The following is a 21462-nucleotide window of genomic DNA, read 5'->3' as shown; positions in this document are numbered from 1 at the left end:
TCCCTGAGCATGTCCTTCACATAACACATCTGACTTTCTTCATATGCATAAGTAATTATGTGAAAGATAAGATGCTCAATAGGGAACTTTCCATAAATGTGAGAAAGTAGTTTTACTTTCCTGCATATGCACCGCAAACTAGTGTGCAGGTGAGATCAGCCTGTCCATTCTCCCTTCTTAATGCATTGGTGCCACACTTTAATAGAGACTGCCTACACTTGACTGTCTGTCACCAAAGAGAAAAGAAAAAAATCCAAAAGCCCAGAAATTGGCTCAATGAAAGTGGCAGGGTGTCTGTGGTATATGTAGGTTATTACAAGAGGGAGATGTGCACAACTCAAACCAAAGAGGGTCCCAGGGTAAACACCTTCCTGTGGCGCCTGCCTCGGCCACAAGTTCTAGACCAGCATGGAATACATAGCATAATTCTATCTCAGAATAACAAACAAAGAAACAAAAGGTGGGCAGAGCCTTTATGGATGGAAACAGGCCTATTTGTCTTGTTCATAGCTGGTCCTCATGGCCTAGTCGACTTGCTTGAGATACAAGTTGACACAGCAATTATTTCTTTTTAGTCCCTTTGTTTTGACATATGGGGCAGGGGTATGAGTGTGTGTATTCCCATGTCCATGTGGAAGTCAGACGACAACTTGTGGGTGTCAGTTCTCTTCTTTCCATGTCCTGGGTTTAGCTGCAAGTGTTTTTACCCTCTGAGCCACCTCATGGGACCTAAATTCATGTTCTTTATAGCAAAGCATTGCTATCACCATTATCTGTTTTCCTTTCTCTTTTAGAAGATGGCCTTTTAGAGCACGGGGAGGCCTCTGAGGAGCCAGTTACTGAGTTTGATTATGATCATCTCCATGAGCTCTCTGCTCTTCTTGGTGTGGATGCAGTGCAGTTGGCCAAGAGCCATGTAAAAGAAGAGCACAAAGAACGAATGAAAATGAAGAAAGGATTTAACTCATAGATGCGCAGTGAAGCTAAGAGATTAAAGACTTTTGTGACCTATGACCCATATAGGTCATGGACGCCTCAGGACTTGGCAGCTGCTGGGTTTTACCTTACTGAGGTGAAACTTGGGGTGCAGTGCTTTTGCTGTAGCTTAATCCTCTTTCACACCAGCCTCAGGAAAGTTCCCATAGAAATCCACAAGAAATTTCGTCCAGAATGTGAGTTCCTGTTGGGCAAAGATGTCGGTAACATCGGCAAGTATGACATAAGGGTGAAGAGTCCAGAGAAGACGCTGAGAGGCGGCAAAGCACAGTACCAAGAAGAGGAGGCAAGGCTGGAGTCCTTTGAGAAGTGGCCGTTTTATGCCCATAGGACCTCGTCATGTGTACTCTCCACAGCCAGCATTGTCTTTACAGGTAACTAACTGGGTCCCATTTTGTGAGGTTTTCTGTGGTGGTTAAGGGTTAGGTTCCATTTTGTGGGCAGTATTTTGCTAATGAACTGTGTTACATTAGACATAATGTGTATTTCATCACATTTCAACTTTAATAACTTTGCTTCTGCTTTAGTGCACATTTAATGAAACATTATTGGTTTGCTATAGATATGTATGTATAAGCATACACACATGCACACACATATGTGTGTAAAGTAAAATGTTGCTTTTCTTTACATTTAGACCTTAAGAGTACCGGCCGTGGGCTGAGTGTATAGCTGAGTGCTAGATCACCTAGGTAGGACCTCCAAAGCCCTGGGCTGTGTCTATGGAGGATGGCCATGGCTGGGATGGGAGGTCCAGACTCAGGAGTGGGTCATTTAGGGCAGTGGGATGTGGCCAGAGATTCAGCCAGAGGGAACATGGAAGAGCAAGCATGCTGGGGTCTGTGTTGCTCTGGTTCAGTATGATCAGCTCCAAGACACACCTGGTCTTCCCTGCATCTGTAGGTGAAAGGGACACTGTGCAGTACTTCTCCTGCGGTGGATGCCTGGGAAACTGGGAAGAAGGAGATGATCCCTGGAAGTAGCATGCCAAGTGGTTCCCCAAGTAAGTGGATCGTATTTCATGAGTAAACTTTTTAATGTTTTACAGAGCAAAATAAACCTAGAGATAAAAGCCACATTGTTGGGGTATTCCCTTGAGTTCTGATCTTCCTCCTATCTTATACGGGGTCACCCCAGAACTTTTTAAGTGGTCACATAGTGATAAATTTGAATCACACAAACTTAGCTTTTTCTTCTATTTTTAAAGTTTTTGTTTGTTTGTTTGTTTGTTTGTTTTTTGCTGGATTATTGAGTGATTTTATTGGCTTGATCCATAAAGGATATTTTTAATACATTCTTAGTTTTTTTTAATCAATCTTGTAACCACTACTTTTCTTTTTTTTTAGCCTTTCTTTGTCTAATTTTTATTTTTATATTAATTAGTTTATTTACTTTGTATCCCCACTGTAGCCCCCTTCCTCATACCCTCCCAAGCCCATTCTCCCTCCCTCCTTTCCTCCCTGTCCCTCTCTAAGTCCATGATAGGGGAGGTCCTCCTCCCCTTCCATCTGACCCTAGCTTATCAGGTCTCATCAGGATTGGCTGCAATGTCCTCCTCTGTGGCCTAACAAAGCTGCTCCTCCCTGGGTGGGTGGGTGGGGTTGTCAAAGAGCCAGCCATTGAGTTCATGTCAGAGATAGTCCCTGTTCTCCTTACTAGGGAAATCCACTTGGATGCTAAGCTGCCATGGGCTACGTCTGAGCAGGGGTTCTAGGTTATATCCATGAATGGACCTTGGTTGGAGAATCAGTCTCAGACAAGATTCCTGTGTCTAGATATATTTGGTCATTGTGGTGCTTCCATCCTCTCCAGGTCATACTAACTCCCTCTTCTTAAATATGATTCCCTGGACTCTGCCCAAGGTTCGGTTATGAGTCTCAGCATCTGCTTTGATACACTGCTAGGTAGAGTCTTTCAGAGCTCCTCTATAGTATGCTTCTATCCTGTTTCTTGTTTCTCCTACTTCCAATGTCCATCCCATTTGTCTTTCTAAGTGAGGTTTGATCATCTTACTCTGGAACGTCCTTCTTGTTTAGCTTCTTTAGGTGTACAGATTTTAGTATGTTTGTCCTATCTTATAGGCTTAGTATCCACTTATAAGTGAGTATATACCATTTGTGTCTTTCTGCTTCTGGGATACCTAACTCAGGATGATCTTTTCTAGATCACTATTTGCCTGCAAATTTCATGATTTCCATGTTTTTAATTGCTGAGTAGCATTCCATTGTGTAAATGTACCACAATTTCTGTATCCATTCCTCCGTTGAGGGACATCTGGGTTGTTTCTAGTTTCTGGCTATTATGAATAAAGCTGCTACAAACATGGTTGAGCAAATGTCCTTGTTGTGTACTTGAGCATATATATATGTTGTGTACATATATCTTTGGATATATGCCTAGGAGTGGTATAGCTGGATCTTGAGGAAGCACTATTCCTAATTGTCTGAGAAAGCACCAGACTGATTTCCGAAGTGGTTGTACAAGTTACATTTCCACCAGCAATGGAGAAGGGTTCCTCTTTCTCCACATCCTCTCTAGCATGTGTTGTCACTTGAGATTTTGATCTTAGCCATTCTGATGGGTGTTAGGTGAAATCTCAGGGTCATTTTGATTTGCATATCCCTGATGGCCAAGGAAGTTGAGTGTTACTTTAGGTGTTTCTCTTCCATTCTATAGTCCTCTACACAGAATTCTCTTTTTAGATCCTTTTAGTTTACTTGATTTGTTGCTTTTTACTTCTTTATTTCTTTATATATTCTGGATATTGGTCCTCTGTCAGATATAGGGATGGTGAAGATCCTTTACCAGTCTGTAGACTATCGTTTTTTTTTCTGATGACGGTGTCCTTTGCTCTACAGAAGCTTTTTAGTTTGATGAGATCCCATTTATTGATTGTTGCTCTTAGAGCCTGTGCTGTTGATGTTCTGTTCAGGATATCTGCGTTCTGTGCCAATGAGTTCTAGGCTCTTCCCCACTTTTTCTTCTAACCAATTTAGTGTGTCTGGTTTTATGTTGAGGTCTTTGATCCACTTGGAAGTTAGTGTTGTTCAGGGTGATAAACATGGATCTATTTTAATTTTTCTGCATGTAGACATCCAGTTGGACCACCATCATTTGTTGAAGATGCTGTATTTTTTCCATTGAATGGTTTTGGCTGCTTTGTCAAAAATCAAGTATCCATAAGTGTATGGATTTATTTCTTGGTCTTCTATTTGGTTCCATTGATCCACCATTCTGTTTCTATGCCAATACCATGCAGTTTTTATTACTATTGCTCTGTAGTACAGCTTGAGATCAGGGATGGAGATACCTCCATATGATCTGTTGTTGTACAGGATCATTTTGGAGATTCTGGGTTTTTTATTTTTCCATATGAAGTGGAGAATTTTTCTTTCAAGGTCTGTAAAGAATTATGTTGGTATTTGGATAGGAATTTCATTGAATCTGTATATTGCTTTTGGCAGGATGGCCATTTTCACTATGTTAATCCTACCGACCCATGAGCATGCGAGATCTTTCCATCTTCTGATATCCTCTTCAATTTCTTTCTTCAGAGACTTGAAGTTTTTTTCAGACAGGTCTTTCACTTGCTTGGTTAGAATCACACTGAGGAACTTTTATATTTTTAGTGTCTATTGTGAAGGATGTTGTTTCCCTAGTTTCTTTCTCGGCTGTTTTATCCTGTTTTATACAGGAGGGCTTCTGAGTTTTTGAGTTAATTTTGTATCCAGCCACTTTGCTGAAGGTGTTTGTCAGTTGAAGGAGTTCTCTGGTTCAATTTTTAGGGTGATTCATGTATACTATCATATCATCTGTGAATAGTAATACTTTGATTTCTTCCTTTCTGATTTGTATTCCTTTGATCTACTTTATTTGTCTTCTTGCTCTAGCTAGGACTTCAAGTATAATGTTGAAGCGATATGGAGAGAGTGGGCAGCCTTGCCTTGGCCCTGATTTCAGTGGGATTGATTTAAGTTTCTCTCTGTTTAGTTTGATGTAGGCTGTAGGCTTGCTCTATATTGCCTTTATTATGTTTAAGTATGTACCTTGTATCCCTGGTCTCTCCAAGACTTTAATCATGAATGGATTTTGGATTTTGTCAAATGTCAACATCTAAGGACATTATCATGTGTTTTTTCTCATTCAGTTTGTTTATATTGTGGATTACATTGATGGATTTCTGTATATTGAACCACCCTTGCATGCCTGGGATGAAACCTACTTGGTCATGGTGGATGATTTTTTTTGTGTGTGTTCTTGGATTCGGTTTGCAAGTATTTTATTGAGTAGTTTTACAAGAGAGACAGGTCTAAAATTCTCTTTTTTTGTTGGGTCTTTGTGTGGTTTAGGTATCAAGGTGACTGTGGCTTCATAGAATGAGTTTGGTAATGTTCCTTTTGTTTCTATTTTGTCAAATAGTTTGAAGAAAATTGGAGTTAGCTCTTCCCTGAAGGTCTGGTAGAATTCTGCACTGAAACCATCTGGCCCTGGCTTTTTTTTGGAAGGGAGACTGTTGATGACTCCTTCTGTTTCCTTGGGGCATAGAGGACTTTTCAATCTTTCTGCCTGATCTCTATTTAACTTTGTTAAGTGCAATCTATCAAGAAAATTGTCCATTTCATTTAGATTTTCAAATTTTGTTGCATATAGGCTTTTGTAGTCAGACCTAATGATTGTTTGGATTTCTTGAGTGCCTGTTGTTATGTCCCTCTTTTAGGTTCTCTCTTCCTTTTAGTTAGCTTGGCTAACGGTTTGTCGATCTTGTTGATTTTCTTAAAGAATCAGCTCTTGGTTTCATTGATTCTTTGAATTGTTTTATTTGTTTCTAATTTATTGATTTCTTACCTGAGCTTGAATTTTTCCAGTTTGTCTACTGGTGTGTTTGCTTCTCTTTTTTTTTTTCCCTAGGGCTTTCAGGTAAGCTATTAAGTTGCTTGTATAGGATGTTTCAAATTTCTTCTTGCAGGCACTTAGTGCTATGAGCTTTCCTCTCGGCACTGCTTTCATTGTGTCCCATAAGTTTGGGTATGTTTTACCTTCATTTTCATTGAATTCTACGAAGTCTTTGATTTCTTTCTTTATTTCTTCCCTGACCCAGCTGTCATTGAGTAGGGAGTTGTTCAGTTTTCATGAATGTGTAGGCTTTTTGCTATTTCTGTTGTTGGTGAGATCCAGCTTAATTCCATGGTGATCAGACGGGATACAAGAGATTATTTCAATCTTCTTGTATCTGTTGAGGCTTGCTTTGTGACCAACTATATGGTCTATTTTGGAGAAGGTTCCATGAGGTGCTCAAAGAAGGTATACTCTTTTGAATTTGGGTGAAAAGTTCTGTAGACATCTATTAGGTCCATTTGATTTAGGAGCTCTGTAAGTGCCCTTATTTCCCCGTTTGGCTTCTGTCTGCATGATCTGTCCCTTGGTGAGAGTGGAGTGTTGAAGTCTCCCATTATTAAGGTGTTGGGATGGATGAATGATTTTAGCTTTAATAATGTCTCATTTACAAATGTAGGTGGTCTTGTATTTGGGGCATAGATGTTCAAAATTGTGATGTACTCCTGGTGGATTTTTCCTTTGATGAGAATGAAGTGCCCCTCCTCATCTTTTTTGATTAATTTTGGTTGAAAGTCTATTTTATTAGATATTAGGATAGTTACCCCCAGCTTGTTTTCTGGGTCCATTTGCTTGAAAAACATTTTTCTATCCCCTTACTCTGAGGTAGTGTTTATCTCTGTTGCAGGGGTGTGTTTCTTGGATACAGCAGAATGTTGTATCCTGTTTCTGCAACCATCCTGTTAGTCTGTGTCTTTTTATTGAAGATTTGAGTCCATTGATGTTGATGGATAATAGTGACCAATGACTTTTATTGTGGAATTGGTGGACTTACTGTGATTCATTGATTGTTTTCTTGTAATTTTTGTTGGGAAATTATCTGTATCCTATGTTTTCTTGAGTGTAGTGTTTTCATTGCATTGGAGTTTTCCTTCTAATATCTCCTGTAGGGCTAGCTTCCTGTGTAGTTATTGCTTAAATTTTGTTTTGTCATGGAATGGTTTGTTTTTTCCATCTATGTTGGTTGAAAGCTTTGCTGGGTATAGTATTCTGGGTTGGCATCTGTGGTCCCATGAAGTCTGCATGACATCTGCCCAGGCCCTACTGGCTTTCATAGTTTCTGATAAATCTTGTGTGTTTCTGATAGGTCTACCTTTATATGTTACTTGGCCTTTTTCCCTTGCTGCTTTTAATATATTTTCTTTGTTCTGTAGATTCAGTGTTCTGACTATGATGTGACATGAGGAATTTCTTTTCTGGTCTAGTCTATTTGGTGTTCTATAGGCCTCTTATATGTTTATGGACATCTCCTTTTTTTAAATTGGGAAATTTTTCTTCTTTGATTTTCTCGAAGATATTTTCTGGAACTTGGACCCTGGTATGGACGTTTTTGTTTTTTTTTTTTAATTTTTTTTTTATAATTTTATTTTTCTCATTAGTTACATTTTGTTAATTCTGTATCCCAGTTGTATCCCTCATTCCCTCCCCAGTCCCACCCTCCCTCCCTCATCTCCTCCCTGCCCCTTCCCAAGTCCACTAATAGGGGGAGGACGTCCTCCCCTTCATATGACTCCCTTTTGTCAGGTATTTTCCGGACTGGCTGCAAAGTCCTCCACTGTGGCCTAACAGTACTGCTCCTCCCTTGGGAGGTGGGGAGGTCAAAGAGCCAGTCATTGAGTTCCTGTTAGAAATAGTCCTTGTTCCCCTTACTATGGGAAACCAATTGATTACTGAGCTATCATGGGTCACATCTGAGCAGAGGTTCTAGGTTTTATCCTCTCATGGTCTTTGGTTGAGTGTCCATCTCAGAAAAGACCCTGTGCCCAGATACGTTTGGTCCTTGTGGAGCTCCTATCCTTTCCACATCAAACTCCCCTTCTTTCATATGATTCCCTGCACTCTGCCGAAGGTTTGGTTGTGAGTCTTAGTATCTATTTTGGAGCACTGCTAGGTAGAGTCAGATGCTTTCTGCGGTAGACTCCTGTCATACGTTCAATGCATAACCCATTTGTCTTTTTAAATGAGGATAGATCATCATACCCCGTGTCTGCTTTCTTGACTATCTTCTTTAGGTGTATAGATTTCATTATGTTTATCCTATCTTTTAGGTCTATATAAGCGAGTATATTCCATGTTTGTCTTTCTCCTTCTGGGATACTTCACTCAGAATGATCTTTTCTAGATCCCACCATTTGCCTGCAAATTTCATGATTTCCTCCTTTTTGATTGTTGAGTAGTATTCCATTGTGTAAAAATACCACAATTTCTGTATCCATTCCTCCGTTGATGGACATCTGGGTTGCTTCCAGGTTCTGGCTATTACAAATAAAGCTGCTACAAACATGGTTGAGCAAATGTCCTTATTGTGTACTTGAGCAAATTTTAGGTATATGCCTAGCAGTGGTATAGCTGGGTCTTGAGGAAGTGCTATTCCTAATTGTCTGAGAAAGCGCCAGATTGACTTCCAAAGTGGTTGTACCAGATTACATTCCCACCAGCAGTGGAGGAGGGTTCCCCTTTCTCCACAACCTCTCCAACATGTGTTGTCATTTGTGTTTTTCATCTTGGCCATTCTTATGGGTGTAAGGTGAAATCTTAGGGTTGTTTTGATTTGCATTTCCCTAATGGCTAGTGAGGTTGAGCATTTCTTTAAGTGTTTCTCTGCCATTCTATATTCCTCTACAGAGAATTCTCTGTTTAGCTCTGTTCCCCATTTTTTAAGTGGATTACTTGTTTTGCTGCTTTTCAGCTTCTTTAGTTCTTTATATATACTGGATATTAGCCCTCTGTCAGATAGAGGGTTGGCGAAGATTCTTTCCCAATCTGTACGCAGTCGTTTTGTTTTGATGATGGTGTCCTTTGCTTTACAGAAGCTTTTCAGTTTCATGAGGTCCCATTTATTGATTGTTGCTCTTAAAGCCTGTGCTGTTGGAGTTCTGTTTAGGAAGTTGTCTCCTGTACCAATGAGTTCTAGGCTGTTCCCTACTTTTTCTTCTAACAGATTTAGCATATCTGGTTTTATGTTGAGGTCTTTGATCCACTTGGACTTTAGTTTTGTGCAGGGTGATAAATGTGGATTTATTTTCATTTTTCTACATGCAGACATCCAATTAGACCAGCGCCATTTGTTGAAGATGCTATCTTTTTTTCCATTGAATGGTTTTGGCTGCTTTGTCAAAAATTGAGTATTCATATGTACGTGGGTTTATTTCTGGGTCTTCAATTCAGTTCCATTGATCCTCCTTTCTGTTTCTATGCCAATACCATGCAGTTTTTATTACTATTTCTCTGTAGTACAGCTTGAGATCAGGAATGGAGATATCTCCAGATGATCTGTTGTTGTATAGGGTTGTTTTGGAGATTCTAGGTTTTTTGTTTTTCCATATGAAGCTGAGAATCTTTTTTTCAAGGTCTGAAAAGAATTGAATTGGTATTTTGATGGGAATTGCATTGAATCTGTAGATTGCTTTTGGCAGGATGGCCATTTTCACAATGTTGATCCTACCAATCCATGAGCACGGGAGATCTTTCCATCTTCTGAGATCTTCTTTGATTTCTTTCTTCAGAGACTTGAAGTTTTTCTCAAACAGGTCTTTCACTTGCTTGGTTAGTGTCACCCCAAGGTACTTTATGTTATTAGTGGCTATTTTGAAGTGTGTTGTTTCCCTAATTTTCTTTCCTTTTGTCTTTGGTATACAGGAGGGCTTCTGATTTTTTTGAGTTGATTTTGTATCCAGCCACTTTGCTGAAGGTGTTTATCAGCGGTAGGAGTTCTCTGGTTGAATTTTTGGGGTCATTCATGTATACTATCATATCATCTGCCAATAGGGACACTTTGACCTCTTCCTTTCCAATTTGTATCCCCTTGATCTCCTTTAGTTGTCTTATTGCTCTGGCTAAGACTTCAAGTACTATGTTGAAGAGATATGGGGAGAGTGGGCAGCCTTGTCTTGTCTCTGATTTCAGTGGGATTGATTTAAGTTTCTCTCTATTGAGTTTGATGTTGGCTGTAGGCTTGCTGTATATTGCCTTTACTATGTTTAAGTATGTGCCTTGTATCCCTGATCTCTCCAATACTTTAAACATGAATGGGTGTTGGACTTTGTCAAATGCTTTTTCAGCGTCCAAGGAGATGATCATGTGGTTTTTTTCCTTCAGTTTGTTTATGTGGTGGATTACATTGATGGATTTCCGTATGTTGAACCACCCTTGCATGCCTGGGATGAAGCCTACTTGGTCATGGTGGATGATATCTTTGATGTGTTCTTGGATTCGGTTTGCAAGTATTTTATTGAGTATTTTTGCATCAATATTCATAAGAGAGATAGGTCTGAAGTTCTCTTTTTTTGTTGGGTCTTTGTGTGGTTTGGGTATCAAGGTAACTTGCTTCATAGAATGAGTTTGGTAATGTTCCTTCTGTTTCTATTTTGTGGAATAGTTTGAGGAGAATTGGTATTAGCACTTCTTTGAAGGTCTGGTAGAATTCTGCGCTGAAACCATCTGGCCCAGAGCTTTTTTTGGAGGGGAGGCTGTTAATGACTGCTGCAATTTCCTTGGGGGATATAGGGCTATTCAGTCTTTCCATCTGATCTTGACTTAATGTTGGTAGATGGAATCTATCAAGGAAATTGTCCATTTCGTTTAAATTTTCAAATTTTGTGGCATATAGACTTTTGTAGTATGACCTAATGATTGTTTGGATTTCTTCAGTGTCTGTAGTTATGTCCCCGTTTTCATTTCTGATTTTGCTGATTTGGATAGATTCTCTCTGCTTTTTAGTTAGCTTGGCTAAGGGTTTGTCTATCTTGTTGATTTTCTCAAAGAACCAGCTTTTTGTTTCATTGATTCTTTGAATAGTTTTATTTGTTTCTAATTGATTGGTTTCAGCCCTGAGTTTGATTATTTCTAGCCTTCTGCTCCTCTTGGGTGTATCTGCTTCTTTTTTTTTTTTCTAGGGTTTTCAGTTGGGCCATTAAGTTACTTGTATGTGATGTTATAAATTTCTTCTTGTAGGCACTTAGTGCTATAAATTTTCCTCTGAGCACCGCTTTCAATGTGTCCCATTAATTTGGGTATGTTGTACCTTCATTTTCATTGAGTTCTAAGAAGTCTTTAATTTCTTTCTTTATTTCTTCCTTAACCCAGCTGTCATTGAGTAACAAGTTGTTCAGTTTCCATGTGCGTGTCGGCTTTTTTTTGTTTCCATTGTTGTTGATGTCCAGCTTTAGTCCATAGTGGTCCGACAGAATACAAGGTATTATCTCAATCTTTTTATATCTGTTAAGGCTTGCTTTGTGACCAACTATATGGTCTATTTTGGAGAAGGTTCCATGAGGTGCTGAAAAGAAGGTATACTCTTTTGAGTTTGGGTGGAAAGATCTGTAGACGTCTATTAGGTCCATTTGATTTAGGGACTCTGTAAGTGCTTTTATTTCCCTATTTGGTTTCTGTCTAGTTGATCTGTCCCTTGGTGAGAGTGGGGTGTTGAAGTCACCCACTATTAGGGTATTGCCATCAATGTGTGGTTTAAGCTTTAATAATGTTTCTTTTGTGAATGTGGGTGCTCTTGTATTTGGGGCATAGATGTTTAGAATTGTGATGTCTTCTTGGTGAATTTTTCCTTTGATGAAAATGTAGTGCCCCTCTATGTCTTTTTTGATTAGTTTTGGTTGAAAATCTATTTTATTAGATACCCATTCCTGCTTGTTTTTTGGGTCCATTTACTTGAAAAACTGTTTTTCAGCCTTTTACTCTGGGGTAATGTTTATCTTTGTTGCTTAGGTGTGTTTCTTGGATGCAGCAGAATGTTGGTTCCTGTTTCCGCACCCATTCTGTTAGCCTGTGTCTTTTTATTGGAGAGTTGAGTCCATTGATGTTGATAGATATTAATGACCATTGAATGTTATTTCCTATTATTGTGGAGTTGGCGATGTTACTGTGAATCATTGCTTGTTTGCTTTTGTCTTTTGTTGGAAATTATCTTTACCCTATGTTTTCTTGGGTGTGTTTGTTTTCATTGGATTGGAATTTTCCTTCTAGTATCTTCTGTAGGGCTGGGTTGCTGTTCAAATATTGCTTAAATTTAGTTTTGTCGTGGAATATTTTATTTTCTCCATCTATGTTGATTGAAAGCTTTGCTGGGTAAAGTAGTCTAGGTTGGCACCTGTGGTCCCTTAGGGCCCGCATGATCTCTCCCCAGGCTCTTCTGGCTTTCATAGTTTCTGATGAGAAGTCCAGTGTGATTCTGATAGGTTTGCCTTTATATGTTACTTGGCCTTTTTCCCTTGCTGCTTTTAGTATCTTTTCTTTGTTCTGTAGATTAAGTGTTTTGACTATGATGTGGCGTGAGGAGTTTCTTCTCTGGTCTAGTCTATTTGGTGTTCTGTAGGCCTCTTGTATGTTTGTGGACATCTCTTTCTTTAGGTTGGGAAAATTTTCTTCTATGATTTTCTTGAAAATATTTTCTAGACCTTGTAACCTGGACTCCTCTTCTTCTTCAATTCCTATTATTCTTATATTTTGCCTTTTCATGGCATCCTTGATTTCTTGGATGGTTTGTGTTTGGGATTTTTCTGATTTTATTTTTGCTTTGAGAGAAGTATCAATTTCTGTGAGTGTATCTTCAGCACCCGAGATTCTCTCTTCCATCTCTTGAATTTTATTCGTAATGCTTACCTTTGAGATTCCTTCTCTTTTCTCTAAGTTCTTCAGTTCCAGGGTTTTCTCAGTTTGTGTTTTCTTTATTCTTATTTCTAATTCCGTTTTCATGTCTTGCAACATTTCCTTCATCTGTTTGAGTGTGGATTCCTGTGTCTCCAAGATGGACTGTATATTTTTGTTTATTTCCTCTCTTAGTACCTCTGCTTCTGCCTCCAATTGTTTGGCCATATTTGCATGTGTTTCTTTAAGAGCTTCTTCGTTCACCTCGTTTGTCTTTGTTTCTATTTGGGAGGCCAGATCGTTAAGGGATTTTTTTGTATCCTCTTTAACTATTTGAATCTCTATGACTATTTCTCTGAGAGATTTTTTGGTTCCCTCTTTATGTGCCTCAAATAACTGGATAATCATAGCTTTAAAATCATTTTCTTTTTCTGTTTCTGCTGAGTTGGAGTGTCCAATAATTTTGGAGGTTGCCGGTGAAGCCATGATATCTTGATTTGCGTTGGTTGTGTTCTTTTGCTGACCTCTGGCCATTTGGTTATCTGTCGTGTTCACTGTCTGTTCCTGGATTCTGCAGGTCAGACTGTTTTTTCTCTGGTATCTGGAGAATTCTTCAGGAAAATGAAGGTCTAGTGAGGTCTAGTGGTTTCAGTGTGTGCGTTGGTTATTCAGCTATACCTGTAGAAGGAAAGTTCGCAGGCGCAGAAGGGCAAATGCGGGGTAGCGTGTGTTTGAGCGTGTGCTTGTGGGTGTGTCCTAAGGGACAGGGAGTTGGTGAATGAAGAGGCCTTCAGTGTGTAAGAGGGGTGCTTTGCAGGCACTGAAGTTGTTGCAGGCGCTAAGGGATCACAAGCGCTGTTGAAGAATGCGTGCGCGTATTGATTTTACAGGTCTGCTGGTCTTTGGTGTCTTTTCAGCTGGTTTTCTGCCACTGAGGGGTTGGATGGCCCATAGAGTCACTGGCTGGGCAGCCCTGTGTAGTCCGTGCTGCCACTTGCAGGCTTGGGATCTGGGACGGGTTGAGTCTCTGTGGCTAGCACTGTATTGGGCGTGCACTCTGGTGGGGTGGAGTTTCGGTGGTGGGTGCACTCCTGCAGAGCCGGGTGATGGTGGTGGTGGTGGTGGGGAGTGTGTTCCGCGGGTCAAGAGCTCGGCGAGAGGGCTCTAGGTCGGGTGTGTTCTCCTCTGAGTAGTGGCGGTCAGCACTCAGTACTGCTCTCCGTTGCGGCTGTGGGGTCTGGAGCCCTGCCTCCCTGCCTCCACCCATCTTGGGTCCCAGGCACTGAGCTTTGCGGCTTTGGTATCCAGGAAGAATGGTATTGTGGATCTGAGTCTCTGTGGTTAGCGCTCAGTGGTTGGAGCTCTGTGATTGGGCCTGCGCTCCTCCTGTGTGGAGGTTTCTGGGGTTATTGCGCTCTGGCCACTTGGGGCATGAGCTCCGCTGCACTTCCTGCTGCTGTCTAAACCGTGGGATCCCGTCATCGGGATCGGGGAGGGGACGATCCTCTGGACCAGAGGGCCCCAAGCGGGACGTGTCCCAGGAGGGGTCGCGTGTTCAACAGGTGGTTACAGCAGACCGCTGCTGTAAGGGGCCCGGAGCACTGTCTCTGCTGCCTTGATCTCCTGAATGTGAGTTTTGTGCTCAGCTGCCTGGTGCTGTGTGCGGGTTTCCCCGCGGGAGCCCCAGACAAGGGAAGCGCCCTATTTCCTTCCTAGAGAAGTCCGTGCCCCATCTAAATCTACTAGCATTCCACGCTTCTGTGGTGGCCCCTCTCCTTTAGAAAGCCCCACACTCCAAATTCTAGCTTTGATTGACTCTCCACTCACCAATTAAGGAGATTCATGTCTTCTGCCTCTCCAAAACGGTGCGCTCTGCTCGCTGCCATCTTGGTGTCCCTGGTATGGACTTTTTTGTCTATTCTTATTATGCTTTGAATTCGCCCCTCATCACAAGAAAATCATAACAATCAAAAAATTAGTATGACCAAAAAAACAAAACAAAACAAAACAAAACAAAAAAAAAAACACGGAGTGTGTTTTGTGTTGGCAAGTATTCCTGGGCATAGGCCTGCCCTGAAGTGTGTGGTTATACCCAGGGACACTGCACTGGAGACTGATTGTCCCCTCATCAGCAGGGATCAGTTGGAAATAGCTTCTTGGTTAGAGTCCTTGTGTCCACTTCCCTGCTCAGTGCTGGTTCTCCATCTGGTTGGGACCTACTCAGGTCTTGTGTTTGCAAGTATTTTTCCTGACAGTATTAGTAATGTATAAAGTCCAATAATTTGAGAGGTTTTATTAAACGGTCTTTGCAGTGTAGAACATCTCTGTTTATAGAGTTTTTTTAATAAAGAAAATTTTCTTTTTTTTATTTAAATTCATTTGTATTACATCATAAGGGTGACCCTTCACTCCTTTCCTCCCAATCTCCTCTCCCCCTTCTTCCTTCCCCCTTCTCCCTTTCCTTCCAGAAAATGAGAGTCCTCTTCCCTTTTATCAGCCCTCCCCAAGACATCAAGTCACATCAGGACTGAGCATATCCTCGTCCACCGAGGCCAGGAAACACAGTCCTGCCATGGGGAGCTGATCCAAACCAGGCAATAGAGTCCATGTTAGAAGTTTTCTGTGTGTGTGTGTGTGTGTGTGTTTTATTGATTCTAATTCTGTTTTTATGCCTTGCACCATTTCCTTCACCTTTTTGAAGGTAGATTCCTGTCTCTGTATGATGGCCTCAATTATTTTTTGGTTCGTTTCCTCTCTCTATTCCAGTAATTGTGCCTCTACTTGCGTCTCTTTTTGTTTGGCTATATTTGACTGTGTTTCTTTGAGAGCTTTATTCATTTCCTCTTTATTTGCCTCCACTTGTGTGGCCAATTCTTTGAGACATGTATTCATTTCCTCTTTAACTGTCTCTATTTGTATGGTATTTCTCTGAGAGATCTGTTTCCTCTTTATGTGCCTCTACTAACTGGATAAGCATATCTTTACAGTCATTTTCCTGTTTCAGATGGATTGGATAGCCATTGATTTGGGTGGTTGCTGGTGAAGCCATAATGTCCTGATTTTTGTTGGATGTGTTCTTTCGCCGACCTCTGGCCATTTGCTTATCTGTAACGTTCACTGTTTTTCCTGGATTCTGCAGTTCAGACTGTATGGTCTTTCTCTGGAGTCTGGAGAATTCTTCAGGAAGATGAGAGAGGTCCAGTGGTTTCAGCATGTGCATTGGTGTTTCAGCTGTACCTGTGGGAGGAAAGTCCTAGGGCACAGCAGGACAAGTTTGGGCAAGGGTGTGTGTTCGCACATGGCCGGAATTGTACCTAAAGGAGACAGGGGGGTAAATAATGTAGAAGCCTTGAGTGTGTGGGAGGGGTGCTGCCTTGCAGGCACCAAAGGGGTTGCAGGCACTGAAAGTGTCACACAGGCTGGTGATAATTGCTTATGAAAATTCCCTCAGTACCTCAGTGTCCTACAGGCTACTGGTATCTGGCTCTGTCTGAGCTCCAGATGTTATTTGCCTGAACTCCACTGGTGGACCCCGCAGAGCAGGGGCTTCAGTGTCCCAAGAATCCCCCTGTTTCCCACAGTGGATGTGTGGATGGGAGGGATCTGATGACCAGCTGCTATCTTAGAAGGACCCTGGATCTGGGACTCTGCAGGGACTTGAGGGCACACTCTCTCTCTAGCAGGTCAAATCGGCAACCACCTTGGTACCCCTGCTCTCTACTCCAGGTTTGGACCTGCTGAGTCAAACATGGGAGGATGAGCTCCGTCAGCTCAGTGGTGCTGCAACCACCAAAGTAGGGAGTCCAACCGCAGCATCAGAATAGGAGGCTGGTTAAGGTGCCTGCTGGGAAGTCCTGGGGGACCACAACATTGGTCCACAGACCTAGGTGGCCTGGCACCTGGTGTACTTGGTTATTTTGGTGGCTGTACAGCCAGCTGTCCACCACTGAGGGGACATACAGTCACTGGCTAGCAGACCCTGCAGAGTCTGTACAGCTGCTTGCAGACCCAGGACCTGGGACCAGGAAGGCTGGTACCTTGGATCTGGGACTCGGAAGGTGGGTAAGGCTGGCAGCCACACAGCTGAGGAGATAGGAGCTCCGCCTCTGCTGTCTCAATCCCCAGGCAGAGAGTTCTGTGCTGAGAATCTCTGGCACTGAGGGCCAACTCCGAGGGGAGGGAGGCCCGAAAAAGGGAAATGCAAAGGGTTCAAAAGTTCGCTTCTCTCTGTCCCCAGAGAAGTCCTCAGGTGACCTGAATCTAAAGGTCTCAACTCATGTGATGCCCCCTCTTGTTCAGGAAGCCTCATTGTCGATTTTCAGGCTTTAGCTGCCCCTCCACTCACCAATTTTGGAGTTTCAGGTCCTCAGCCTCTCAGATACTATGCCGCTGGTCACTGTCATCTTGGATCCCCCTTGGGATGTTGGGTTTTGTCAAAGGCATTTTCACCACCTAATGAGATGATCATGAGATTTTTTTTCCTTCAGTTTGTTTATATGGTGGATTAGGTTGATGGATTTTTATATGTTGAACCATCCCTGCATTTCTGGGATGAAGTCTGCTTGATCATGGTGGATGATAATTTTGATGTGTTTTTGGATTCAGTTTAAGTATTTTATTGAGTATTTTTGAATCAGTGTTCATAAAGGAGATTGATCTGAAATTCTCTGTTGGGTCTTTGTGTGGTTTCAGTATCAGGGTAACTGTGGTCTCATAGAATGAGTTTGGCAATGTTCCTTCTGTTTCTGTTTTGTGAAGTAGTTTGAGGAGTGTTGGTACTAGTTCTTTGCAAGTCTGTTAAAATTTAGGCTAAAACCATCTGGTCCACGGCTCTTTTTGGTTGGGAGGCTTTTGATGATTGCTTCTATTTCCTTAGTGGTTATAGGTCTATTTAAATTGTTAACCTGATCTTGATTTTACTTTGGTAAGTATCATCCATTTCATTTAGATTTTCCAATTTTGTGGCATACAGGTTTGGAAGTATGATCTAATGATTCTTTGGATTTCCTTGGTATCTGTTGTTATAGCCCCTTTTTCATTTCTGATTTTATTAATTTGGATACTCTCCCTCTCTCTTTTAGTTAGTTTGGCTAAGGGTTTGTCTATCTTGTTGATTTTCTCAAAGAATCAGCTCTTGTTTTGTTGATTTTCTGTATTGTTCTCTTTGTTTCTAGGTTATTGATTTTATCCCTGAGTTGGATTATTTCCTGATGCCTACTCCTCTTGGGTGTGTTTGCTTCCATTTTTACAGAGCCTTCAAGTGAGCTATTAAGTTGCTAGTATAAGCTCTTTACATTTGTTTATGAAGGCACATAGTGCTATGAACTTTCCTCTTAGTACTTCTTTCATTGTGTCCCATAAGTTTAGGTATGTTGTGCTTTCATTTTCATTGAATTCTGGAAAGCTTTTAATTTCTTTATTTCCTCCATGACCCAGTAGTCATTAGCTAGAGAGTTGTTCAAGTTCTGTGAGTTTGTAGACATTCTACTGTTTCTGTTATTGTTGAAGTCTAACTTTAATTCATGGTATTCTGATAGAATACAAGGTGTCATTTCGATTTTCTTATATTTGTTGAGGCTTGCTTTGTATCTGAGTATGTGGTCAATTTTGAAGAAGATTCCAAGAGGTGCTGAGAAGAAGGCATATTCTTTGGTGTTTGAATGAAATGTTCTGTGGATCTCTGATAGGTCCAAATGACTCATTACATCAATTAGTTTCATTATTTCTCTGTTTAGTTGCTGTCTCGATGATCTGTCTTTGGTGAGAGAGATGTGTTGAACTCCTCCCACGTGTGGGGTTCAATGTGTGATTTAAGCTTTAGTAATGTTTCTTTTATGACTGTGGGTGCTCTTGCATTTTGGCCATGTATGTTCAGAAATGAAATATAATCTTGGTTGATTTTTCCTTGGATGAGTATGAAGTGCCCTTTCTCATCTCTTTTAATTAATTTTGGATGAAAGTCTATTTTGTTAGATATTAGAATAGCCACTCCAGCTTGCTTCTGTGACCATTTACTTGGAAAACCTTTTTCCAGCCCTTTATTCTGAGGTAATGTCTATCATTGTTACTGAGGTGTGTTTCTTGTTAGCAACTGAATGATGGGTCCTGTTTACACATCAATTCTGTTAGCGTGTGTGTGTGAGTGTATGTGTGTTTAACAGGGAGTTGAGGCCATTGATGTTGAGAGAGATTGATGACCACTGGTTGTTGATTCCCATTATTTTGATGGTGGTGGTAGTGTTTGTTGTGCTGTGTGTGTGTGTGTGTGTGTGTGTGTGTGTGTGTGTCCCTTCCCTGTTTTGGTTTATTGTTGTGGGGTTATTTGTTTCCTGTGTTTATCTGGGTGTGATTACCCTGCTGGGGTTGCAGTTTTCCCTCTGTCGTTTTCCTTCTGTAGGGCTGGGTTTGTGGTTAGGTATTGTTTAAATTTGTTTTTGTCATAGAATATCTTGCTTTCTCCCTCTATGGTGATTAATGTTTTGCTGGACATATTAGTCACAGCTGACATATGTGGTGTCTCAGTGTCTGTAACATAGCTGCTCAAGCCTTTCTTGCTTTTAGAGTTTCTGGTGAGAAGTCAGATTTAATTCTGATAGGTCTGCCTTTTAATGTGACTTGGCCTTTTTACCTTTCAGCTTTCAATATTCTATTTTGTTCTGTACATTTACTGTTTTGATTATTATGTGATGGGAGGATTTTTTTTCTGGTCCAGTCTATTTGGTGTTCTGTAGGCTTGTATATTTATAGGCACCTCTTTCTTTAGGTTGGGGAAGTTTTCTTCTATGATTTTGTTGAAAATATTTTCTGGGCCTGGGAGCTTGGAGTCTTCTCCTTCAATTTCTATTATTCTTAGGGTTGGTCTTTTGCTATTGTCTCAGATTTCATAGATGTTTTGTGTCAGGAATGTTTTATATTTAACATTTTCTTCGGCTGATGAATCAATTTCTTCAATAGTATCTTCTACAGCTGAGATTCTCTCTTCCATCTCTTGTATTTTGTTGGTGATGCTTTTGTCTGTAGTTTCTGTTCTCTTCCCTAGGCTTTCCATCTTCAGGATTGCCTCAGATTGTGTTTTCTTTATTGCTTCTGTTTCCCTTTTTAGGTCTTGGACAGTTTTATTCTTTTCCTTCTCCTATTTGGCTGTTTTTTGTTGTTGTTGTTGCTGTTTTTTCTGTGTTTCTCTAAGGGATTTATTCAGTTCCTTTACCTGTTTGATTGTATTTTCCTGAATTTCTTTTGAGGGATTTATTTACTTCTTTTAAGGCTTTAATCATTTGTTTTCACAACATCAGATTTAAGACTGTTTTCTTGTGCTTATGGTGTGATAGTGTCCTCAGGGCTTACTGTGGTAGGATAGTTGGGTTTTGGTGATGTCACATGGCCCTGGGATTTGTTGCTTGTGTTCTTGTACTGATTCTGAATAATTTGGTTGACTTTGGTATTAGCAGGCCTGGTGGTCTCTGATGGTAGCAGGTCTCTGGAGATCTTGGTCCCAGATGGCCTCAGTCTTATGCTTTTCCTGCTGCTCTTTGATCCATGCTGGTCTGCTACTCTCTGATCCTTGATGCTGCTCTCTGATCAATGCTGATCTCCAAGGCCACAGATCGGAGCGTGTCCTGGGAAATGGCACAGGCCGGGGAAACTGAAGTTTAGAGCTCACAGGGAAGTGGAGCTCAAGCACTCTGAGCAGAACTCATTACTATTGCTGGCAGGCCAGTAGATGGGGAAGGGTGGGGGAGGTTTCACCTGTTGGTCCCTGATCTGTGCTGGTCTCTAGGGCTGCAGATTGATGTGTGTCCTGGGAAATGGTACAGCCCCAGGAACTTGGAGTATATTTTAATTATATTTTTAATTATAGATGTGAATTTCTTCAAAGTGTGAAATCGTCAGAGGAAATTGCCCAATATATTCAAAGCTACGAGGGATTTGTTCATGTGACGGTAATTTACAAGTGCCAACTCTTTCTAATAGCCTATGTTTGTTACCTAATAATATGTGATTCATCAGGGTGATGTTCATTTTTGTTTGTTTGTTTTCCCAAATACTCTGTGTTTCTCTTCCTTTCTCTTGTCATTGTCCTGCCTCTTCTCTGCAGAGAGGAAACAAAACTCTTGTCTTGTGAAGCTGGAACCACTTAGACAGTTTCCAGGCTGGCTTTGGGTTGCTTCTGCTGTCTCCTTCATCTTCCCTCTGAGTGATTCCACTCACTACTCTAGCTACCTCCTGCCGCCTCCATCTGGATGTCTGACTCAATCTTCTGACCTAATACATGGCAGAGTCTGGGCACTCAAAGCTGGCTCCTGAACCTGATTATTTACACCCTTAAACTAGTAACGACATTCTAGTGGCAAGCAGTGGGTACCCACCTCAAACTGAAGCCAAAGGAGACTGTATTGTGTGACTGGGCATGGGCTGACAGTTGGGGTGCAGTTTTCTCACAGGAAGAGTTGCTTGGTTGGAGAGGTTCTTCTGAGTGTGGCTCCCTTCCCATGTCTCAGTTCCTCATGAGTAAAAAAATACACCTCTGTGTATAACTGCAGTTCTGTGGTTGAGCAGGGTTTGTGGTAAGAGTGACCCTGAGAAAGCTTCCATTTCACTGATGTTAGGCACTGCATAAAAGTTTACAAGATCAATAGAAATCAAACCAAAATTAAAGGGCTGCTTTGCTCAAATTCTGCTGCTCAAATGAAAATTCACTTCAGTTTGGGAAGACCTTAAGTTGCAGGCCACAGATAGATGTATATCTTGTAAGTC

The 21462-nt window shown here is 41.1% G+C and overlaps 1 pseudogene; it reads left to right on the top strand.

Moving 5' to 3' along the window:
* The first annotated feature begins 925 nt into the window (after positions 1-925).
* The window catches only part of LOC110543463 (baculoviral IAP repeat-containing protein 1a-like), a 75267-nt pseudogene continuing 54730 nt past the window's right edge, over positions 926-21462 (top strand).

Source organism: Meriones unguiculatus, chromosome 6, assembly GCF_030254825.1.
Source record: "Meriones unguiculatus strain TT.TT164.6M chromosome 6, Bangor_MerUng_6.1, whole genome shotgun sequence".
Classification (NCBI taxonomy): domain Eukaryota; kingdom Metazoa; phylum Chordata; class Mammalia; order Rodentia; family Muridae; genus Meriones; species Meriones unguiculatus.
Note: the sequence above shows the minus strand (reverse complement) of the source record. Positions and strands in the feature narration are given on the sequence as shown.